Raw genomic sequence first — 15,895 nt, 5'->3', positions numbered from 1 at the left:
GTACGTTCTTCACCCTTATCCCAGCACAGCATCCTGGGCACCACTTAAAACAGAAAAGATGGGATCCTCTGATGGGATCAGGTCTCCAATACAGAACTGTCTCCTGACAAAGTAAATTGAAAATCTCAATTTCCTGAGCATAAAAGAAATCAAACCAAAGGAAATTGGATGTTTGACATTTGTCTGCTCTCAGGAACAGGCCATTGGGTGCTTTATAAGTGTAGCGCAGAATTTGTGCAGCCGTGTTAGCATCGTGCTGTGCCCAGCTGGCGGTGGTGCGGTGAGGAGCTCACTTTGAGCTGCCTCTCGCAGCAGGTGAGCCAAAGCTACTTTCTGCTGGCACCCTGTCCACTCTTCCCTGCCTTCCTTTTTCCTTCTCAGGCTCTGACATCTTCTGTAGTACCTTCTTTTTCACCTTCTCTGTTTTTTTCTGCTTGTTCTTACAGGCATTCAGACTCAGAAATTTATACCAGCGTCCTAATCCCGCATGATTTCTATGTTGGTCCCCAGGGTACTCTGTTTCAACTTCTGCCTAAGGGGTGTTGCGTATCTGGAGCTTGGATGCTTCTTCAGTTTTTTCCCATGTACCTGATTGCCAAAGGATGCTGAAATAGCTCCTTTATATGTATTTTTGGCAACTCTGCATAAAACTGAGATGAAGCACTCACTGAAATGTATTTCAGGAGGGTTGTGTTGTAATAACTTATTAATGCCTTTGTAGGACAGGAGTCATCAAACCTATCCCTGCTATAGCTACTTTGGCATAATTGACATTATATTAAGGATGGAGTTGTTCAGATAGTGATAGTTTGCTCATCTAAATCCTCATTCTTGATAGTCAATACTTTTCTGTGCAAAGCAGATGACAAAAGCTCATGGCATTCACCTGTATGTGCTTGATACAAAATGTAGTAAGAATGTTCAAAGGCTAATATTCAAGGCCAAAGCTGATTTTCATTCGCTCTAAATTCTGTAAAACTTGAATTTCACACATTTAAAACTTGCAAAGATTGAATATGGAAATAGTGATTTTCTTTTCTTCCTTATGTAAGTTGGGCTGTAAAAAACCCATTTTTTTACTATTTTTGTTGATTCTTTTGCATTTTCCTCTGTTCTAAGAGAAAAATATCATGACTCAGTTCACCATTCACCAATATTCAGGTGTTAATACCTGTTCATGATACCGGGAATGGAGTTTACACACAGAGGAAGTTTGCTTGATTTATGTATGGCTTTAGTTTCCCTTTCTGTTAACCATGAAGATGCCAAAGCAAATATAAAGTCTTCTAACTTCTGCTGCTAATAAAGACATGTAAGTATAGTGCTCTACTGATTGGAAAAGGGTTAATCACCTCCAAAGAGTGTGTGCTGCTGCAGGCTAGCGGTGGAGTTCAAAGTATGAAGAGCCAATCCATGGAGTTGTATGCTCCCATCTCAAAAAATTCCTAACAGCTAAGGTCAACAACTGTCTGCAATTCATAAAAGATAGTTTAGCATAGGTTTTTAATGCTTAGAAGTTGTGGTTTGTTTGTTGTTGTGTTTTTTGTTTTTTTTTTTTTTTTTTTTTTTTTTTAATACTTTGTAGTAAAACACAGGGTGATAAGAGAAGTATGACCTTTGTAGATGCCTTCAGCTATTAAGTGTACCTAGACCTCAGTTCTAGGCTGTGTAGGCTGCTCTGTGCTTCGGCAGATGTCTCTGAGCATGGTTCTCTTTGCAAAACCCAGTACCTGAGGTAAAAAATACAGCACCACTCTGGTCCTGTGCTCCTGCTCCATCCTTTAGGCATAGCTCTTGTGCCTTTTGCTTTTTGTACAGCACTTAGCATGACTGATTTAGTGTTCATGTACCACACCTGCTTAGTAATTCACACTAAATTCTCCAAAAATAAATACACAAATTATGCTAGTCACAACTATGCTTTTTTTTTTTCTCCCTTTGCTATTAGTAGTGTGGGGTCAAGGTTTAGATTATCTTTTGGCTGGTGATTTTAAATGCACGCAGAGCTAATGTGTGTTACAATGTTGGAAAAGATGTAGAGAAGAATAATTTTAAGGCTTAAAAAATACTTAAGGTTGCCATCTTTAAGGCAGTCTTTCTCATTTAAGTAAAAGACTAAATGACTGCAATATTAAATGTATCTGTAGGGGGCTTTTTGATATAGCGGTAACAAGTATAACAAGACATTAATAGTTAAGGTCAGATATACTTGAGTTAGAAATAAGCTTAACAGTAACTGTAAAGGTGATTAACCATTGGAATGATCCACCAAAGAAGTTGTGCCCTCTCTTCTTCTGGTTCAGATCAAGACTAGATATGCTGTAATGAAACACATGTAGTTAGACTCAATGCAGGAATAAACAGGCCACAAAACCTACAAACCAGGAAGGTGTTGCGATGGAAGATATCTCAGCAAACCAGAACAGGGCTTGGTTCAAGCACAGAAAAAATCTTTGATTTCTGTGTTGAATTTGGTCAAAGCCACGCTAGCAGAAATGATGTTCAGAGGCTGCTTGCGTGTCTTAAAATTGTCTCTGGGTATCCTGGGTGTGATAATGGGATGTGATTGGTTCAGGTAGTGGTTTAACATGTGATTGTTTGTCTTTATCTGGATATGCAAGGGCCAGACTTCACAAGGGCCTCCAAAGACTGCGCAGATGCTGGCTTGGCCAGGGCTCCAAATGCTGTGTCAGTATGGGTCAGACCTAGAGGCTGAGATGAAGGAAGAGATAAAACTGAGAGATATGAGAATTCCCTTTCTGTCTGCTATTGCCTAAGTCATGCCACATTTCTCTGCCTTGGCTTTATGTCCTGTGAAACATTTGCACCAACATCCATTTTCATATCTGTGTAGCCTGGTAGCTTGTCCAGCTAAAATTGCGCTTCTTTTTTCTTTACATAGTTAAATGACTTTAAAAGCTACTCAAGTGTTGTGGTTTAACTCCTCACAAAATACTGAATTGAATGGTTGGGCAGAGGCTTCTTTATATCAATTGCCAAGCTTGTCCTCCCTGTGACATTTTGACACCCAAATAAACATCCTGAACCTTGCCAGCCACCACATATAGCTATTGTGGTTCTGGGTGCTGGTGCGTGTCTGTACCTGTGTATTGTCCGAAACAAGTGGAAATCAGAGAAACCGGCCCCGATGGATCATCACTATTGTTGACGGTGTTTTTCTAGATTGTGATTCAATTTGTGTGGGTCAACAGGCACGTTGTGTTACTGCTTTCCTTTTGCTTTTAGCTGCTGAATGGGCAGCTTCAAATAGATACGAATGCATATCATGGGAGGAAATTATTTTCTTTCACTGCCCAGTGTTTTGTGATGAGCCATTGCTGCTGATTCACTGTGCAAATGAGGACCTGTTTTGTTTGTTTATTTTATTTATGGTATTTTAAAAAATGCTCTTCCTGGATGAAGGGGGGTTGAATCATGAATATTCTTGCAGGTTACAGGATCTCTCAGACTAGCAGTGTTAGCTGTTATTCTGTGCCCAGTCCTTTTAAATGCTCAGAGCATGCCAAGGGGATCCAGTACTCCAAACCCCTTTGTTATGAAGGCTTTTTTCAGACTTCCAGTATCACTTGAATAATTTTAGTTTACTTTTCTTCTCTGTTGACTCACCCATGCAATCTGATAAGGAATGGTATTTTTGCCTTGTTTTACTGCATTTTACTTTATATGGAAATATTTACTTCCGTATATTGAGGTGCTCTAACTTTGAATTTTTGGTTTTGTTTTCTTTTTTAAAGCAAATATATCTGAGTCCCACAGTTAAGCTCTATTTTCCTACACCCCATAAGTCTTATTTCTCACTATTTGGTCTGTAATAAAGGCAAATGAACATGCATGCAGGAAGACTTGTTTCAGATTGGGAAGTATCTACCTGCCCATCCTGGTATGCTGAAACCAGCAGCCCTACAATATGTGTCTATGGGATCACTTCATCTTCTTACTGGGCTGAGAATAATCTCTGCCTGATGGTTTGATATTTATTTCGAAAGAGATGATTCTACAAGAAAAATAATAATTTTTAAAAGTGCTGATTGTAGAAAGCTACTCAGGTCCAACCTTGAAGAGCCTGGAAAGGATGGGACCCAGAGGGGAACTTAGAGGAAGTGCAGTCCCACTCCCCTGACAGAGACAAACCTTGAAACATCAATTTTCTTTTCCAGGAGAAGGAAATGCCTCTTTCCCCTGACCTTGGCCACTGCTCCTAGCTATGTCTGCACATGTGGCAGCACCTTGCTGCAGCTCCCATGAGCAAGAAGGGCTTTTCATAATTAGCCCCTAGTCATCTCTTCCACTCCGAGCACCAAGGATTATTACTGTCAGTTTATTTAAAAAAATATTTAAATATCTTATTAGTTTAAATTTGTGTGTTTAAATATTTATTTAACATTTATTTAAAGTCATATCCAGGATCTGTGAGAGTGCAGTTAGTAACCATGGTGTGGCATGCTGTCTGAAAGAGGGGTTTTGTACTGACTGACGTTTAAGCTCTTCATTGGAAGTGTGAATTCATAGGATTTTTCTGTATTTGTTGTTTTTCAAGGACAACCTGTACGCTTGATGTTTCATGACAACAGAAAAAAATCTCCATTTCAGAGCAAATTATAAGTAAACATGAAAAAACGGCTAATTCTTCAGAGCTTGTTCAGGTGCTTGTGTGAATTTGGCCTGGCTGTACACAAACGTATATAAAACTTTCAGAAATTCTCTTGCCCAATACTAGTTTCTCAATTACCTCATTAACCTGGATGTTCCAATAAGCTTTTCTTGGCGGCTGCTTGGTGTGTGGGGTTGGAATGGCGTTCTGCAGTCGGCCAGGCTAACAGCTCACTGACAGCCTGCAAATGGAAACCACTACCTTCTCTGAGCGGGAGCGCAGGGTAAACCAAAATGCTGCCAGAGAAACTTGTTAAATGGGGCAGGGTGAGGTTCAGCCCTGCTTTAGATACAATGGTTAGGCCGGGTTACCTGTCTTAAGAGTAGAGCATCAGACGGTGGTAAGGTGTGTATTATAATTAATTAACCATGCTGGGAAACAGATTAACCATGCCTCTTAACAGATTGCATGACAAACTGTAAATATAAAATAGATCTGTACATGTAAAATGTGAAATACTTTTTATAAAATATGAATCTGTAAATATAAAATGTAAACCTATAAATATAAAATATATAGAAGTGACATAGAAGACTAGAAAGATTGTAGATTGACAGCATGAAATCTCTGTAAGCCATCTAGAATAAAGTCTAGGTCTGAAGCACGCGCATGGCATAGGAAGCGCCGTGTGCTCCTACCACAGCACAAAACCCAGCTTTATCAGCCCAAACCTGTGTGTACAGATGAAAACTGTAGTGACAAATTTTAGTGACCGTTAAGTGAACATTTTCCTGTAGAACAGACAGTAGGACCAAGAAGATTCAGGTAATATTTTGCGTCTATTTGGTTAAGCCTGAGAGGGGAAAAACTGTGAGAAAGAACTTGTTTGTGAGAGTGCCAAACAGTGATTAGGTCTCCAGGATCATGAAGCTGGATGAAAAAGCACAATAAAGATTTGACTTACAGAGTTTGATTGGAGAGTGTTGTCAGAGAAGGAGAAGGTGGCACCTTCTCATGAACTTAATGGTAAATGGATGAAAGGACTTACCAGGCATGGTTCCCATGCCATGGTCCGTTTGCACCGTATCAAATGGGATTTGTTTAATTTGAGTAAGGCAGCTTGGTGACAATGTCACAGAAATAGAGTGGATGGTCAGGGGAAGGGATGGGAGGGATGGGAGGTGGGGGCAGATACCAGTGTTTCTGTCACCAACTTGGTTGGTGAAGCCAGTGAACAAAGTATGTGTTTGAAAGGCAGGGGAAATAAAATGAGAGAAAAATCAAGATTTTTTTTTTTTTTTTTTTTTTTTTTTGTGGAGGGAAGAGAGAGAACAAGAGAGGTTTGGGGAGGTTACTACTGCTTCTGGGACAGGTGTGATAGGAAAGAACAGGCTGGTGAAGAGTTTTGCTGTATGACTGTGCTGGGGGAACTGCTGGTCTTCTTGGAGAGTGTTCCACTTGGAGCATGAGGGTCCTCAGTGAGAGAGGGACTCAGGAGTGATGAGAATAGAACAAAAAAAAAATATTTGGAATAGACAGCATGGTCAAGGATCCCAGAAGCAAGAGGACAGTAAGAGTTGCTAGGGAAATTGTAATGGCATATTTAAGATTTTGTATAAAGGGAAGAAAACTAAAAAATATGTTAATAAATAGCATTTAAAGTTAAGTTTTCTTTATGCTGGATATCAGGATAAAATGAAACTAGAAGAAATTCAGTCTGAGCATCAAGTCAAAATGTGTTTTAAGAAAATTGCCAAAGCTGTTTTGTGTAGGAAGTTTGTAAAGCAGCATGACTGCAGCATTTCAAACTGACTGGACTGTATAGACACAGAGATTTAAGAAACCATCCTGCACTGAGGCAGTGAGTAGACAAGAAATGTGATCCAAACTCTACTCACTGATCAAATTAACTTTTTCCATTTACAACATTTGTCACACATTAGTTTCAGAAGTCAGTACTGTAAAATACTTGCAAATTACACTTCTACTGCTATACACACTTACGCAAAATTTCTCAGTAGCTTTTGGAAAGCATCACTGGGTTTTTTCTTGAGCATTTGATATTGAAAACACAAATTGGCTTTTAGATGAGTCACAAGGAATGTTTGCTTGCTGTTTGTGTGTATGTCTTAGACTTCTGTTTTCATTGCAGGTGTTTACATATACAAACTCAGAACTTGCGCTCTGTTTCTTGTTTAATGAAATATTCAGAGAAAGTCACATTCCCCTCCTTTGTAGATGGCTATCGGAAAAAACTACTTTGTAGTGTAACACCCCTTTAATGGCTAAATTTGACGATATGTCTGTGTAAATGATCAGATGAACAAAACAGCAGTTGTGGCAGGTAAGAAAATAATAAAGGTGATACAATATCCACTAAACTCTGTAATGATTTCTCTGTGAGTACCTGGGAACCAGAAAAACAGTTTATATTGCATTTGTATTCTCATGGCAGTAAGTCTTGGTCCATATGCTGGTAATATTGTAACAAATAATTATTTTATTCAAGGTACTGTGGGTTGCATTGGGAAGTCAGACTGAGATGCAAACATCAAACCAAAGTCTAGTTTGAGCCTGCAATGTGCTGCTCCTTTGCAATGCGACTTGACATGCTTTCAGTTGAAGGTCATAAACTTTCAACGCATCTCGGGATGAAGCTTCTCTCAAACCCTGTGCAGCACTGTCAACTGCGGAGATGCAAAAGGAGACAGAAAGACCAAGTCCTGGCCAGTGCAGGATAGCTCCTGAGAGTTACTGATTGCTCTTTCATCCTGCTCAATGAAGTCAATGATGAAGAGTAGTTTTATGATGTTAAATAAGATACCAAATGAGACCATCAAGGGTAGATTATGGCCCACACTGGGGTCAGCTGATGCCCTTATCAGTAACACCCCACCATTCAGACCTTTATTTCTAGTGCCTGCAAGTTACTCTTTCTTCTAATAGTGCAATGAAAGTCATGGAATTTCAATAAATAATTCAGCCCTGGATCTGATTTCAGGTTCAGCATTAACTTTCAGCACCTGGCTGCTGTTAGTTCAATACGTTGCTTAGAGGCATGGAAATTTGGCTGCAATTCATCAGCATTTGCAGAATATACTATATGACCAGATTACTGTCCCTGGCTCAGAGATTGTTAACAGACATTCAGATTCCAGATGTGCACAGATTTAATTCTTACAAGAAAAACTGTATGCAGGATTCTGGTACTGTAATGGGAACCGGAGATCTGCGTAGAGCTTTCTTTGGAGAAATGACTCCTTATTTGCACCTGATCTCTGCTAGAAGCAGGAATAATTCTACCATAATTTGCATTGCTACCTCTTGACAATGATTTATCTCTCATTTTATTTTCTGCAGTTTTCCTGGAGGAATGATTTTTTTACATCTCTAATCAGCTCTCAGGATATAGAATCATCAATATTTGAAACAATTATAAATGTAAATGGTGCTTTGTGATTAGCTAAACCAGATTCTTTCCCAGGTTCTTTCTCCAGAGCCCATAAACCCACTTGTGGTTTTTATCACTTATTAGTGAATCCAAGGCATGACTCTGCTCTCACTGAAGTCAGTGGAATATTCATCAATAGTGGGAATATTTTATAGGAATATTGACTGTTACAGAATTAGATCAAGTGTATTAGACTATAATCCATTAACAGCTGTGGCACCAAAAGGCCAAAACGAGAGTATGACCCTATAGGCATAAGCTTCCAAAATGTAGGAGCTGCATTCTGCATATACAGGGCATGAACAGCCATCTGGTATGAATATGTTGCATGACAAGTTTATTTGTCTTAAAAAAGGATTTATGGCTTTCTTGTTCAAAGTCCTCACCTCTTCCTATGAGATACAGTGTTGTAAGCCAAGATAACCAAGTAGCAGTTGATTGAGCATCTTTACCAACTGAGTACCACTGAGGCCTGATTCCCCAAATCCTGTGACTGAGGTTCCTTCTAGCACTTAAACCCACATACAGAATGCAACCGGTAGATTAAAAAAAAAAGAAAGAAGTTACATATATAAGGGATGGGGCAAGTTAGCTACCTTTAGCAAAATCCTACAAATTGGATGTTTGTGGTTGAATTCCATGGAACTTCACCCTGCACTGCAAATATACTCCGCTAGAGGGGATTTTACTACCACTCTATGTCTCGCATATGTCTATCCCGAAAAACCTTTCAAAACATACCTTCTAGTTCCACCGCAAGATATTGGCTACAGGCTGAGTGAAATCTGTGTTTGTATTATGCAAAAGGTCAGGAAAAAACATTGTAATTGTCCCTTCTGGCCATTAAACCTATGAGTGAAATTTGGATTGCGTCAAAATCACAGGCAAAATTCCCATTGACTTCACTGGGGCCAGACTTCATCCTGTGCAGGTCAGAGGAACGCGAAAGTCTGTGCCACCAAGCATCTAACACTAACAGCAAAACCAAATTTATTGTCAGAGTCACTAATATATACTGTTAGAAAGGATTTTAAAAACATCCTATGCACCCTCTCTGCTCTGCAGCAGGGTGGAATAAATCAAGACAGTTTTACCAACTTTTTTCCTTTTGATTTTTTTCAAAACCTCTGCTAATGCAGCTTACACAACCTCCTTAGATAGCCTGCTTTGTGTTTCATTAGTCCTATAATTACACTGGATTTTTTCCCCAAAAAAAGCTTTATTGTTGCAGATTAAGCAAAATACTTAATCCTATCCTCTGTGGGCATGAGCAACAATGGAACATCATCCTCTTCGTAAAACAGTCTTAGATATGTTTGAGGACTGTCATGTAGTGGTAGAACATCATCTGTACATCACATTATCTTGTTACTGTTGCTTGTAGATGCATATGCTGATGTTTCATATTGTTTGTGATTGATGTAAAAACTCCTTTGCTTCATCCTCACAGCCTCACCAGCTATTCCTCATCTTGCATTTGTACATCAGATTTTGTTCTTCTTACATTTTATACCTTGAGTTTTAATTTCCTAAATTCCATTTAAGTTTTTTTGGACACTGTTTTCCAACTTCTCAGCATTATTTTGGAGTCTACTCCTCTCCTGAGAAATACTAATAACCTCTCTGTGTTTGTTGCTGTCAGGAAATTTTGTAAGGTTCTGTCTATTCCTTCCTCCATTTTGCTAATGGAAACATTAAATATGACTCGCCTTGTTGTAGACCTTTACGGTACCTCTATTTGTTGTGTGTTTCTAGACTAACAGAAAACTTGATTATTACTACTCCGTAAGTATTTTTTCAACCACTCATACAAGCACTTTGCAGAGATTTCATACAGGTCCTATTCCCCTACTTTGTTTATGAAAACACAGTCTGGAACTTGTGCTGGAAACCTTACGGAAGCCAGCTTCTAGATACCTGCTGCTTCCTTCCTACCCGCTGTGCTGGGTACTCCGTCGGAGAACAAAATTTGCTTGGTTTAATGTCATTTGTTCCTGATAAGTCCCTATTCTCTTATCAACTTTACATTTCCACTCGCGCTTGTGAGCTTACCGTTTAAACATTTGTTCCAGTATCTTTCTATATGTTAAGCTTATATACCTGTCATTTCTTGAGTTCTTTTCTTGCTCCTGTGGCATCTCACTCACAGTGAATTATTGATAGGTCCCCAAAAAAGGAAAGATTTTAAAAGCTGTTCTCTGTGATTACATCCAGTGGCTAATGTGGGTACAGAGGATCCTGTGTTGTGATACTGGTGAGTGACAGGAAAATAATTACTTTATTAGGTTGGAAAAGGCTCAGGAAGAAGTGTAAAAGTTGATTGCTATTTGGCCATCAAGCCAAGAAAGACACATATATGTTTCCAATCCACTGTGTCCAGAAGCGTGTGAACTTTTTGCATAATCTGCTAACGAGAGCTGGGATGAGAATGGCAATTTTGGGCTTTGAAGAATTTCATGATTTTGGTCTGAATTGTTCTAAGTCTAAACAACACATTTTGAAACATTCACAGTGTTATTGAACAGAAGCTGTGGGTTTTCTGCAAGGAGGGAAACTGAGATAAGTCAGTGACATTGAAAGGAAATTCTGTCTGGTGGGTGGGCTGCCGGGCAGCCGGGAACCCTGAGAGTCCTGTGCAAGCTGCACATTAGGACCCTGTGCTCTTACAGCTTTGCATGGTCCCGGTACCCTGCCCATCCTCAGCTGGACTGCAGGGGTAGCCAAAGACCAGGACTCCGGGCATATTTCCGAGGTGGTACAGCCAAAGCACTGCACATCTTCACCAGGTATTTGTCAAATTCCAAGTGTGCTCCTCAAAAGAATATTCTTCCAATGGAGATTTGTTTTTCAACATTTAATTTTTTGTCTAGTTGCTCAGGAAGATCACAGTCAGTGATACTCCCAAAGCAAATCTAGAAAATTCTTACTAAGAGTTTTATAAACAGCTTATTCCTTCTGGGTGGCTTATGGCCTGATTTTCCAAGTGTAGAGAGTTGATACTTATGAGAAGTCAGCTGCCTTCAAATTGTCTCATAGGAGCTAAAAGTGCTAGCCACTTTGAAAATGTCAGGCAGCATTTACCACCCATCCTTTAGCTGGTATTTTGCTGACATTAAAAGAACATAAGGACGTGCTATATGTGGTTTGTCTCTACAATACTGCTGATGTTACTTAATGATTCTTCCTCTTCTGGGGGCTTTTCCTTTGTACATGACCATGTGAAAGTCAGATGTGGTATGCAGAAATTCCTCACAGCAGAGAATGCTGGATCATGGTCTCCTAGAAAAAAAATACATTCGTTCCAGCCTTATTGCATGTATCTATATCTATATATATGTATACCTATGCGTACTCACACACCCACACCCCCCCGTGTTTGTATTTCTGTGTACGTTTTGGTGTGGGAAGTTTCATTATAGTAGATAATCAAAGGAAGTAGGAACTATCAATTTCTTATTAAGTTGGACACATGCAATTAAGTAGGGGATCTACAAATATAAATGAGAACAAAATAATTTCTTAGTCTAGGGTGTCAGACCAGTCAGTGCTTTCCTACTCTGTTGATATTGGTCAAGTCATGTGCCTTTAGTTCTTTAAAGAAAGCAGAAAAGGTGATGGAATAGCATGAGTCATTTTCATGTGATAAGACTATTTACCTGCATCGAGTCTGTAGTTTTCTCAGTCCAAACTGCACGTGACTGACTGGAGTTCTCAGGCATCGCAAAATTTATTTCAAAGCAAAACATATTTCATGCAGAACGTATGCAGTGGCTAGTGGCTCCGACAAAGCTCTTGGGGAAAACTGAGACCTATTTGTACAGGTTGATCACTGTGCATGCTGCTATGCTGCTATCAGGACCTCAGCTGATGTGGCAGATGAATCTGCTTTGCCCTAGGTGCATGGACCAGCTTGAGTCAATTGGTCTTTAACTGTGATTATCCTAAGCCATCATGAAAGGATCCCCAGGCAGCAGCTGACCTGTATGACTGATCCCTTCCCGCCCATGGTGCTATTCATGTGAATGTAAAAAGCTGGAAAATAATGATTTACCAAACCTAAAGAAAATACTTGTCATGTATTAACTACTGATGCCTGTGGGGTCTCCAACTTGCAATTCCATCTCCTGAAAATTCAGGATGTCTCAAGAGTACAAATGCATCTTCTCCAGAACTGCAGAGACCTCAGAAGTGCAACAACAGCTCTCTGGAGATCCTCAGTTTCACTGACGTGCTGCTCAGCCAGTTTGAACAGAATGTAACAAGCCAGCTCTCTTCAAATTGGCTGGCAGTGCAGACCTGAGTTAAGCTTATGTACATCTATAATATACGACTGTATGTATGCCAAACTTGGACAACATTTTGGCTGGCTTTTGGGGAGTTGGCTAAAGAATTTCACCACTTCCTTTTTGTTTTGTTACTACCCTGACAGTCTTTCTAGCAAATGCTCTATTTTTATTTGACATATATGCACATGCTCCATTTCCATGTGTGTGTGCTTAGGAATATATTTCTGCTCTATCCTGCCCTCCCTTGGAAGGCTGCTTCTCAGAATTTCTCCTAGCAAAATGAAATCTCGGAAGAAGTCCAATGAAGTTAAAATGCTGCACAGCAAATTTATTACTGTTGTTATAGGCCTCCATTCAGGAAAGTACTTAAGTATGTGCTTAAGTCCCATTGAAATCATCAGGACTTAAGAACATGCTTAAAGTTAAGCATATACTTCCTCTGAATTGGGATGTATTTCAGCACATGCTTAAACGCTTTCCTGAACCAGAGCCACAGTCAACAAGAGTGTCCTGTGATACACAGGACTTGTGCTACAAGATTTACTTCTTACTTGAGACCTACCAGTGCTGCTCTATGAATATAAACTTCTTAGCTTGTCTCTCCGTTGGTGGCACTCCAAAGAGCTTACTGGCTTTTACATTTGGATGAGAAGTTGTGAAAGAAAAGAGACAAGAAACTGGAAAGAAAAAAAAAGATCCTTACTAAAGGAATACCTTGGCATGTCTGATCTCATGTTGCAGCCAATGATTTTTCCCTACAATGGAGATTTGTGCTATTGTGTGGGTGGTATAATTACAGATATTTTTTTTTTTAATGGCACAATAAATAGGATATTTCCTGGCCTGCTCTGTGTTTCGAATAGGATTTTCACTTCTCCTTTGGGTTCTGAGCATAAGGAGGGTAAGTGTCAAAAGGCAGGCACTTTCCCAGTTTTAAAACAGAGGGTGTAACCATGTGTAATGTGAGTCTAGATTTTGATTGTAGGGATGATGAAATCAAATCCCTCCTTAATCCTTAATGGGAAACACTGAGGTGAATTAGCCTGCTTGCTTTTGCTAACTTGTTAAAATCGTTTGGAAAAAGAAATGTGTTTTAGTGTCATCAGAAATATCTCCCTACTTTACCCCAGAGTCTAAGAGAGCACCGAACCATTGTGCAGGGTGACCTCAATGCAATGAAAAATGAAAGGAGAAGGAGAATAGATAACCCTAAATATATTATTTTCCTGGAAAAAAACACATTGCTTTCTGATACACAACTCCTTCCAGTGCTGCCATTTGTAAGCTAGATTCTTAGTCGTTATTAGGGATGGTATATTGCTTTAAAGCTGCTATGTTTTGGGAATAACTGGAAATGAAACTTGCTCTCCTCCCACCTTAGGGTTAGTTAAAATAATATACAGTTGTCTGTATGCATTGCAGTCACTGTGCATGTACCAGGTGGAGTATTTTTGGAAGAAGTTAGGAAATTTATTCCAGTTATTTTGTTTATGGCAAAGTATTGCCTTGAACTTGAGGAGATCTCCCTGTTCACGTCGTTCAGCTATGCTGTGCAGTGATTGGAGGCTCTCGATAGTTCCGCTGCTTCACAAAAATGCTTCACACAAGCTCATAAAATCACCAAGATTTTTTTTTTCCTCTCCCCCACTCCTGAAACCTTCTTAATTTTGTTCCTCAGTAATATGTCGGTACATCCCCCACTTGTGCACACAAATATCTTTAAGGTTTAATTATTTCATTAAAAATAGCTGAAGTATTTAAGGGGTAGCAACTTATAAATAATAAAGGAGAACATCTTGTTCATTCTTGCCATTACTCAGTTAGAGACAAGCAGCTGGTATGATGTTAGGGTTTTCCTGATGTGATTATACTGAGTTCCAGGGCAAGACCTTGCATCAGTTGGTGTGAAGCACCTTAACAGCTGGAGATTAAGTAGAAAAGCCTATTTTTTTAGTAGGTAAACTAATAAAAGTAAGCTTGTGTGAAGCAAAGGGAGCAGAAAGTGATGTTTCCAAGCTAGAGCGAAATAATTCTCTAGAAACTCTGCCTCCACAAACTCCAGGCTTTTTTATTGCTAGGGTCCACATATATCCCACCTAAATTCAGACACTCATCAGGTTTAGTCAAAGTGAAAGATTCATCTTTTGGATGCCCACACAGGTGACCTCCCCTTAGGCATCTCACTTAAATTTCAGTGGGATGAGCATTGGCTGAAGAGCCTTACTCAGCAAATCCTCTAATCTGTTTTACTGTTCCACAGTCACTCTGGGAATTTGCCTTGAAAAGCAAATTCACCTGGAAGGTGACGTCGTTCTCCATAGGGAGAAGGAGGTTCTGAAGCCCTTCCCTTTCACAGCTTTGGGACTTACACAGCACTTGAAAAACTCTATTTCCTTGATCCTAGTGCCCACAAAGCCACTTTCCCTAGCTGAAACCATTAAATCAGAAATATCTGGTGTTGCTGGCAGGGAGAGTGCATGTATCATCAACTTGCTCCTTTTATAAATGGTTGATCACTTTTGCTGTGCTTCAGGGAACCTACGTGAGAAAGCTTTTGTGCTGATTTGTGAATAACAACAGGGATAAATGGTGTTTCTCTAGCTTGTCAAGTATTCTTTTCTTTCCATCCACGGTTTGAGTTCTTGATCTTGGTGAAGGTATTATTTAATTCCTGCATTTCTGAGCCCTTAACCTTGGACAGATACATAATAAACTTGTGTTTAGGCACTACTGGGGTGCTTTAAGCAAGTTGTTTTTCTTTAAAGCTAAGAGTGACTAAATCTGGGAAGTCTGTGTTCTTCCTCCTGGGAGTTAATAGACTTCACAAGGGATCTTGAGACACTTTGATAAGCCTTTGAAGTTATTACCTACTAAAGTTTTGCTCTTGCAGAGTGCTGAACGTTGAATTACTAACTGCTGTTAGAAACAATGAGAATGGATTCACAAAACTGATAGAGCCTTGCCTGTATTTTCTGCAGAAAAAAAGAACTGAATTTATTGGATAAATTGTGTTGCTGGGGAGATTTTGATTCTGTTCCCTCCTCTGTCACCAGTTTGCCTTGTGATTTGTGGTAGCATTTTCAGTTATGCCAGTCACATGAGATCAAAACCCATGAGTCAGACTCCACCCAAATCATGAGCCTGGCTTCCACATCCAGGAGCTCTGAACAGAGATCATACGGTACTTTTTCTTTAGTTTATCTTTTGTTTCTGGAATTTCCTCTGTCTATTCCCAGTATGTCTCTAGCAATTAATGTTTCCCACTCTTTCGGAAGTGTTGGGAAGATATTTTGACCATTTGGGGCTGTTGGAGGCCTCGTTTGACTACACAATTAATTTTATTTTTGATCTCCAAGTGAATCTTGTTTCTCCGAGACTTCACGTCTTCTGTCCCCAGTGACTTCTGCATCCCTTAGCTTCACATGACCCATCCCTTCTTTTTCTTCCTTGCCATTCAGCTGCTCTGTCCCTACTTTAGTCCTCCCTGTTATTGAGAAGGTCTTTCACCATTGCCTTGGAGAACATGTGAAAAGATGCAGATCTGTG

At 39.7% G+C, this 15,895-nt stretch overlaps 1 protein-coding gene across 3 annotated transcripts in view; it reads left to right on the top strand.

The window, feature by feature from the left end:
• CLIC5 (chloride intracellular channel 5) overlaps nt 1-15,895 on the top strand; it is a 79,274-nt gene that overhangs the window by 27,740 nt on the left and 35,639 nt on the right. The window contains exon 1 of one of the 3 annotated variants that reach the window (XM_080388562.1): nt 226-15,530. The exons of the other annotated variants lie outside the window; for them this stretch is intronic. The gene's annotated coding sequence lies outside the window, so the exon portion shown is untranslated. Of the gene's footprint in view, nt 1-225; nt 15,531-15,895 lie in introns of those variants that run through there. 3 annotated transcript variants of the gene reach the window in all.

This window comes from Falco punctatus (genome assembly GCF_963210335.1).
Source record: "Falco punctatus genome assembly, chromosome: 5".
In the NCBI taxonomy this organism is placed as follows: Eukaryota; Metazoa; Chordata; class Aves; order Falconiformes; family Falconidae; genus Falco; species Falco punctatus.
Note: the sequence above shows the minus strand (reverse complement) of the source record. Positions and strands in the feature narration are given on the sequence as shown.